Consider the following 9,585-nt stretch of genomic DNA (forward strand, 5'->3'; position numbering starts at 1 on the left):
CTTTGTCGCTTGTGAATAAGTTAGAAACAATGTATTGACGAGGAGCTAACAAGTCACATTGTTTCATCCAAAAGAGTCAAGACTCAATTTGGACACTGGCCAGTTCATTTATTCACACTCCAAGGAACAAAGCATGAGGTGACATACATTGCATTTCAGCAATCTTGTACATGAATTCCATATCTATGAGAACTTCACAAAGTTACTCATGACAGACTCACAACTTAGTACTTCACCAATAGGCCTTGTTCGGAATCACATAGTGAGTCCGAACTTTGACTTTCTCAAATGAGAATACTAAGGTGTGAAATGGCATGTCTCATTTCAGGATTAAGGTAAGCATGATGCAATTCATACATAGTGACTTCGAGACATAAGAGGTTAAATGGTTTGTTCTTATCTTGTCTCTAGAAGTGCACTGGTCAATTCAGTACCTTCGGAAGATACCTAGAAGAACTATAGAGTTCCTAACTCTCAATGCCTCATAACCAGACATCATAGATTCTTCTAACAATCATACTGAGGTCAATAGTCCTTTGACCCTAAGATTGCGAATATATCGTTTTAAGCAAACTACAAAGAGTTTGTTCATGCAAATCTACATTTGTCTCTTCGTAAGTTGTTAAGTTTGTTTATGGACTAAAAGACTATGGTTTTATCATAAAGCTTCAGACAAGGAAGATTGAATGAACGTTTCAACTTTATTAATGAATGAATAGGCAATTACAAGCAAGAGTCTTCATGAGACTTTATTACATCAAATGTTCAAAATAAAGACTACAACTCTTCTTGTGGGCACTATTGACAACAGATCGGCAAAAGATCATCAGAGGTTTCAACCTTGAGTCTTTCGACTTCATCCCGAGGGTCAAGCTCTCCAAACTTCCTTGCCTCCCTTAGGTCGCATGGGTAATCGTCTCCCAGTTGGAAGATTGTGTTGACCATTTTCCCCGCGGATTTAGCATCAACTCCTTGGACGTAGCATCTTCTGGCTTAGGATTGGTCTCCGGCCATGATGCCAATTCCCTCTTCAGTGGGGAACTTCACCAGTAGGTGGTACGTGGAAGTGATAGCTCTTAGCCGGTTAAGCGTAGGTCATCCGATGATCAAGTTGTAGGGCGACTCCTGATCAACCACTAAGAATGGGACCATGTGAACGGCCTCAATGCCTCCAAGGGTCCCGAAGGTGACCGGAAGATCGATGATGCCTTCGGTCATGACCCTTTCCCCGGTGAACCCAAACAAGGGCATTTGGGTCGGAGTCGGGCGTAGCCCCCCGAGCTTCATGCTCTCTAGGGTAGACTTGAAAATTATGTCGGTAGCACTACCGTTGTCGATGAGAACCCTTTTCACCAAGTTATTGGCCACTTGGGCTTTGAGCACAATCGCGTCATTGTGTGGATGCACAACTCGCTTGGCTTCTTCATTGGTGAAATACATCGTCTCGTGAGGCATGGACGGAGGTTCTTCATACGTAAAGTTGACGTGCATAGCAGCGTCTTCCTGAGCCATGGCCCTAAGGAATTTCTTCCGTTGTCGGGCTGAATCTCCATCTTCTGGACCTCCCAATATGGTGGTCACCACGTGGAGTTGCGGATTGGCGTTGGCAGTAGCCGCTGTTCGGTCGGCAGAAGCGGCTGTTCCTCCTCCCTTGCCAGACTGTGGTCTGCTCGTGGTGGGGCCCACAGCGCTGATCATGCGTAACACGAACTCTTTCAGCTCACCCCGTTGGATCAAAGCCTCGATTTGCCTTTTAAGGTTGTAGCATTCCGAGGTCAAGTGACTGTATTCCTGATGGAACTCATAATATCTAGATCGATCGCGAGCTGCGGGATCTTTTTTCATTGGAGCCGGGGGTGTGAACTTGTCACGTGCCAGAGCCAGGATCCGTTCTGGCGCTGTGTTCAACGGTGTGAACGACGAATACCCTTTGAAGTTTTCCGCAAGTCGCGGCTTCTGGGGTACAGGGGGCTGGTTATTGGAAACCTGATTCCCCTTATTTCGTCATTTACGAGATTCGCCTTGCTCGTTGCTAGGTTCTTCTCGACGGCGAGAGTTTTGATTGTTGCTCTTGCGGCCGTCGAGGTAATATTTGACTCCCATGAAGGTCTTAGCCCGAGTCATCAACTCGGCCATGGTAGAAGGGACACGGCCGACGACCGACTTGAGGAAGTCACTTGTGCTCAAGCCTTCAATGATAGCGGAAATTGTGTCACCTTCGTCAAAGCGGTCGACCTTGTTTGACTCTTCAGTGAATCGGGCGAGGTATCGCCTAAGAGACTCGCCACTCTCTTTCCTGATTGACCACAGGTACATCTTGGTCTTCTTTTGGACCATAGATGTGGCGAACTGTGCTAGGAACACATCCTTCAGGTCTTTGAACGAGTGGATGCTTCCCGGCCTTAAGTTCTTGAACCACTCGAAACCGGGTCCGGCGAGGGTAAGACTAAAAGCTTGGCACATAGCGCCAGGAGAGACACCCTGCATCGTCATCCAGGTTTCATAGTGCTGGATGTGGTAAGCAGGATCCGTTTTTCCATCATAGGGAGTGAGGTTCGGGAGTTTGAAATACCCCGTACAAACCTCAGCCAATATATGAGCCGTGAAAGGCGAGGAATTCTCCTCAACGACTCCATAGGTGCTTCCGCCTATTCCGTATTCTCGGAGATCTCGTACCTCATTTTGAAGATTATGATAATAGTGACCACATCGAGACCGGTCGTTGGAGTAACCCCCTGTTCGGGAGGAGTCACCTCTCACCTTTCGTTAGACCCTTGAGCTGCGCAGCGGTTCCCGTTAGTTGGGGCTGCCAGCGGGATGTTGGGTCTAGAGCTTAGTCGCTCTCTCAGATCATTGCCACGCCCAATACATTGAGCAGTGAGGTGGTCCCTAAGATCAGGGCTGGTCGTACGGAGGCGCAGGCTTCGTCTGCGACGTCGCGCTCTCCGCGTGCCCTGACTTTCCGCAACATTCTCCCTTTGACCTAGTCGGTCGAGGGCTGCCCTCTTGAGAAGCTGCTGGCACGTCGCCTGTCCTGGGTAAAGGGTTCGAAGGACCGGCTTCAAACACGGCGGGGAGTCCCCCATCCTTCGTGAGAGGAGTCTCGGTATCCTCCGAATCGCCAGTACCCTCGTAATCAGGGTCGCGGTCACGACTTTCCTCGTTGAGGTTCTCAGGATCCCCGTTGGGGGTCACCGTATCATGCGTAGGTCGTTTTGCAGCCAGTCAGCTGTGGTACCTCGCGTTCTTCGCCTTTAGTTGGCGGATATTCTACTCCAATTCCATGATGCGGTTGTCCCTGCTATCTAGAGATGGAGATGGTGATCGGGTCGAGCTCTCTTCATGGAGCGACTCTTCGTCACCATGCGCTCGGGAGCGCAAGAAGTACTTTTTGGTTCCAGTGACGTTATCGGGGTTATTAACGCCCTCAGAACGTACGGGTGGCTCACTACTCATCTTTTCTCAAGCTCGAGAAAGTCGAGTTTTCAGAAGAAAAGAAGAAGATGGATAGAAGGGATTTCGGGCTGAACATGTCGGGAAGTCCCCTTCCTCTAGCGCCAAAATATTGTCGCACGAAAATGAACAACGATTGAATACCTGGGGCGGTTCGATCAAAGGCCGGACCAAGTGATCGCACCCAGGCCAAAAGTGTGAACTCGAAAGTCTCGAGCTAGATTTTTCTCCGACCAACCCGCCTCTCGGAAGAGGGGAGGGGTGAGGAGAAGGAGGAGTGACCATGCCTTTGTGGTGTAGGCTGCCTACATACCCGTGTGTGGGATCAGGTCAGAACGTAGTTCAGGGCGTGTGTGACGCAGCGTGAGGTGTGGAGCCTTGATGGAGAAGCGTGCTCGACGAAGGAGACGTGCGCGAAGGAGTCCTCGGCGACGTCTCAGAACTTCGGAGATCGCGTACGCGTCTAGCGTGTTAGAGACGTTAGGGGACTGTAGTTGAGAACCCTAGGAGCGTGCCTGGGCACTGGAGGACGATCGATCAGAGGGAGGGACATCCGGGAGTCCCCGAGAGTGCTTCAGAACCTCTGAGAACGAGAGAGACTTGTGGGAGTGCTTCAGGCCAAAGTTGGCATCAAAAGAAGCAGAGGAAACCGAGAATTCGAGAGTATCGATTGGAGAAAATAGGATGGCTTCCCCCTCAGTGGGAGGGGGTTTTTATTGGTGTTTGAGGGCCTTAAGAGGGTCCTTCGGCGTCCATGTGGGACTAGGGGTGCGCGCCTCATCAAGTGGAGGCGCACAAGGGATGTGCGGCGCACCATGCGCGGCGCGCGGGATGCGTCGCACAGCGCACGGCGCGAACCTGCCCGGGTGCAGCGCGCGGTGCGTGCTGGGCCGTATCTTGGTGGGCTTTTCACGGCCATCATTCTACCGGGCCCGTCAAGTCGTCATGGATTTCGCATCCCGCGTTTGCGACATGAATGTACCTATTTGACGGGTGGGATCCGACTCGAGGCTCGTCTCGAGGGGACCGACTCCGATCTCAATTCGAGGAGCGAGGCTCGATTCGAGGAGAATGACTCGAGGCTCGACTCGAGCAGCTAGGCTCGACTCGAGGAGTGAGGCTCGACTCGAGGAGACTGACTCAAGTCTCAACTCGAGGAGCGAGGCTCGACTCAAGGAGTTGATTCAAGTCTCGACTCGAGGGGCTAAGCTCGACTCAAGGAGCTAAGAGTTCGGCGTGAGGGCTTGCCGGTCGACACGTGATGGAGGGCTTGCCGTTTTCCAGGACCTCCGACCTGACCATCAGCCCTTCGAGCGGCGTGCCTTTCTTGACGTTTCGGGCTTTCCGAAAACGACCGACAACAGAAGGGACACGGCCGACAACAGACTTGAGGAAGTCACTTGTACGAAAGCCTTCAATGATGGCAGTGATTGCGTCTTTGTCATCAAAGCGGTTGACCTTATTCGATTCTTCAGTGAATCGGGCGAGGTATCGTCTAAGAGACTCGCCACTCTCTTGCCTGATTGACCACAGGTACATCTTGGTCTTCTTTTGGACCATAGATGTAGCGAACCGTGCTAGACACATGTCCTTCAGGTCTTTGAATGATGGGATGCTTCCTGGCCTTAAGTTCTTAAGCCACTCAAAGCCGGGTCCGGCGAGGGTAAGACTAAAAGCTTGGCACATGTCGCCGAGAGCGAAACCCTGCATCGTCATCCAGGTTTCATAATGCTGGATGTTGTAAGCGGGATCCGCTTTTCCATCATAGGGAGCGATATTCGGGAGTTTGAAATTTCCCGTACATACCTTGGCCAATATCTGAGCCGTGAAAGGAGAGGAATTCCCTGTTTGGACCTTCTCCTCAACGACTCCATAGGCACTTCCGCCTATTCCATGTTCTCGGAGATCTCATACTTCATTTCGAAGATTGTCGATCATTGTGACCACATCGAGACCGGTAGTCGGAGTAACTCCCTGTTCGGGAGGAGTTACCTACCGCCTTTCATTAGACCCTTGACCTGTGCGGCGGTTCCCGTTAGTTGGGGCTGGTACGGGGATGTTTGGCCGAGAGCTTAGTCGCTCTCTTAGGTCATCGCCACGCTTGTTGCATTGGGCAGTAAGATGATCCCTAAGATCCGAGCTTGTCGTACGGAGGCGCAGGCTTCGTCTACGACGGCGCACTCTCTGCATGCCCTGACTTTCCGCAATATTCTCCCTTTGACCAAGTCGGTCAAGGGCTGAACATCGGGAGTTCCCTTCTTGGGAAGCCGCAGGTGCGTCACCTGTATTGGGTAAGGGGTTCGAAGGACCGGCTTCAAGCACGGCGGGGAGTCCCCCATCCTTCGTGAGAGAAGTCTCGATATCCTTCGAATCGCCAATACCCTCATAATCAGGGTCACGGTCGTGACTTTCCTCATTGAGGTTCTCAGGATCCCCGTTGGGGATCACCATGTTATGCGTAGGTCGCTTTCCAGCCAGTCGGCCGTGGTACCTCGCGTTCTTCGCCTTTAGTTGGCGGATATTCTCCTCCAACTCCATGATGCGGTTTTCCTTGCTATCTGGAGATGGAGATGGTGAGTGAGTCAAACTCTCTACGTGGAGCGACTCTTCGTCATCATGCGCGAGGGAGCGCAAGAAATATTTTTTGGTCCCAGTGACGTTATCGGGGTTGTTAATGCCCTCGAACATACGGGTGGCTGACTACTCATCTTTTCTCGAGTCCGAGAAAGTCGAGTCTTCAAGAGAAAGGAAGAAGATTGATAGAAGGGATTTCGGGCTGAACAGGTCGGGAAGTCCCCTCCTTCTAGCACCAAAATGTTGTCGCACGAAAATGAACAACTATTATATACCTCGGGCGGTTCGATCCAAGGCCGGACCAAGTGATCGCACCCGGGCCAAAAGTGTGAACTCGAAAGTCTCGAGCTAGACTTTCTCCGATCAACCCACCTCTCGGAAGAGGGAAGGGGTGAGGAAGAGGAGTGACCGTGCCTTTTGTGTCGGTCTACGTACCCGTGTGTGGGATCGGGTCAGAACGTAGTTCAAGGCGTATGTAACGCGGTATGAGGCGCGGAGCCTGGAAGAGAAGCGTACTCGACGAAGGAGACGAAGCTCGGAGGAGTCCTCGGCGACGTCTCAGAACTTCGGAGATCGCAGACGCATCTAGCGTGTTAGACGCGTAGGGGATTCTCACCGGAGAACCCTAGGAGCATGCCTGGGCACTAGGACGCATTCGATCAGAGGGAGCGACGTCCGGGAGTCCCCGAGAGTGCTTCAGAACCTCTGAGAACGAGAGAAACTTGTAGAAGCGCTTCGGGCCAAAGGTGGCATCAAGAGAAGCAGAGGAGAGCGATAATTTGAGCGTATCGATAGGAAATTATTAGATTGCCTTCCCCTCAATGAGAGGGTGTATTTATAGGTGTTTGAGGGCCTTAAGAGGGTCCTTTATTGTCCATGTCGGACTAGGGGCGCGCGCACCGTCAAGCGGAGGCGCACGGCACGCGCTGCGCGCAGGACCTCAGGCGCGGCATGGGGTGTGCGGCGCACGAGCGCATCTTTGCGCGACGCACAACCTGCCTGGCACGGCGCGTTGTGAGGGGTGCGCGGCGCGCGGCCGGCGCGCGGCTTACTGTGCGGTGGCTGGCTGGCGTGACTTGCTGCGCGCGCGGTTTCCTTGAGAGGCGTGCGGCGCACGACCTGTTTCCTCGTGAAATATGAAGGTCTCTTACTCGATGAGCGTGACTCAACTCTAGGGGCGAGGCTCGACTCGAGGAGAATGACTCGAGGAGCGAGGCTCAACTCGAGGAGAACGACTCGGGGGCTCGACTCGAGGAGAACGACTCGAGGAGAATGGCTCGAGGCTCGACTCGAGGAGAATGAATCAAGGCTCGACTCGAGGAGCGAGGCTCGACTCGAGGAGAACGACTAGAGGGCTTGACTCAGGTGCGAGGCTCGGCTCGAGGAGAATGACTCGAGGGCTCGACTCGAGGAGAATGACTCAACTCATGGAGCGAGGCTTGACTTGAGGAGCAGTGAGTTTGAGCGGCGCGACCATCGGCCCTTTGAGCGGCGCTTCTTCTCGGTGTTCCGGATTTTCCGAAAACGACCGACAACAGGCATATGAATGTGTTGGAAATTGATATCATCGATTTTAGGGTTTGTTTTGAAAGTGGTTGAGCGGGTTACGAGTTTTGTATCTGAAAGTTCTAGAGATGGGTAAGCAATGCGTAACGGTCTAGGTAAATCTACTTGTATGATTTCTTTCACATTTAGTAGTTAACTCGAAGTTTAAAATCGTGAATATCTTAGTCAATGTTAGACTAGGGGCCTGAAGTTGAGGCGAGCATGTATTGAGTGAAGTATGACAAACACCAATATTTCTTAGGGTTTTACTTTCGTTTTGTATTTTACGTTGTGTGTTGCGTAAGGACAAGCAAAAATTCGAGTTTGGGGGTATTTGATGAGTGTGTTTCTTACGTACGAACCCACCCTCATTTAGCTTGTATTTAGAAGGTTCTTAAGTGAATGTGACGGTTATTATGAGCATTCAAGTGACTTTCAAGTCTTAGGTGTATAATCGGGAGTTAGGACGACTTTGAACCTATTTTGGAGCTCCCGGGAGTCTGAACGGAGAAAAATGGAAGCATTTTGAAGAAAGTCAACGCTGGAAGACTGGATTCAGCATTGAATGCGCCGCACATGATATTAACGCGCCGTGGTGAAGAATGGGCGCGCCGCGATATTTTCCTGAAACAGATTGCGCTAAAACCCGGCTGTGAACACAGCGCGTTGAAGAAGAAGGGCGGCGCGATGGAATCTGACATGGCGCGCTGACGACGGTTTTAAAAGATTTTCTACGAACCTTGAGCGAATCTGAACCATTAGATTTCATCTAAAGGCCCAGATTGACTCCAAAAAATATACTCCCAACCTTTTTAAATAGCTCTTGTAACCTTAAAACACATCTTTCATTCATTCTAGATTTTATTTTTCTACTTTTCACCTTTTGAGAGCTTTTGAGAGGAGAGATAGCGTTCTTCGTTGGAATCGACAACTCCGGCGCTGTGCACTTGAACTCTATTAACAGTTTTTCTTCTTTCCTTCTCTTTACTTTTATTTTGCAAACTCTGAATTATTGTGAATCTCTGGTTTCAGTTATTATGAATTCCCTTTTTCTCTACATGTTTATTCTCTTCATTTCAATCATTATTTTATGCTTGTCTATGATCATGAATTCTATTAGAGGCTAGACTTTTAGTGGGGTTGCGATGTAGTCAGAATTAATGATGGGTAGGGGATTTCATTAGGGTTGGATTATGCTTTAATTGCTTTAATAATACGCTTGCTTGACTGAAATTATTCTTAATGCTTTCTTTTTCTTAATCACCATCCGAATTGTCTGCTAGGAGTGTTTAGCTACTCGAGAGAGAGTAAAGACTCGTGCTTTATTTTAGTCTTCATAATTGTTCCTAGGTTAGTAGAGAACATAAGCAATTCGTGTAATCGTTAGTAATCTTGAGTTTATTGCGTGTGATTGTGTACATAGGTTTGCTAGATCACTCGAGAGAGTTTAGTGAATATCGTTGATAGGGTGAGATTAGCTTGCATAGGAGTAGTTCTAGTTGTTCGTACCTGAAACCTCCTATCCAATGTTCTTGACGAAATCGTGACCCCTAATTTATCGTATTTGAAAACTCGTGTTTATTTACTGTTTTTAGTTTAGTCAATTTAGTAGTCTCTTAATCATAAACTCTTGCTTCATTCGAAATCAATTCGCTACAAGTTAGATAAAAATCGCTAGAGTTGCTCGTCTCTGAGGGTTCGACATCCGTTCTTCATACTATATTACTTTTGCGATACGTACGCTTGCGTGTGTGATTATTTCGCAACAATAAATGGTACCAAGCGCACAAGAAATAGTTTTATTTTTTATCGAACGTGTATAATATTGAATATTTTATGTTACACTTTATTATTATCGAACGTGTATAATATTTTCTATTACGTTATAAAAGAAATTTATTTTCTAGTTCGAATTTTTATTTTGATTATTATGTATTTAGTAAATATTAATTTTTTTTTTAAATTAAAACTAGTCGCATCCAATACTTTGCCCGCCACAACGCGGGAAAGACT

This window comes from Urtica dioica, chromosome 9, assembly GCF_054948205.1.
Source record: "Urtica dioica subsp. dioica isolate 48M chromosome 9, U.dioica_male_clone48M_v1_H2, whole genome shotgun sequence".
NCBI lineage: Eukaryota > Viridiplantae > Streptophyta > Magnoliopsida > Rosales > Urticaceae > Urtica > Urtica dioica.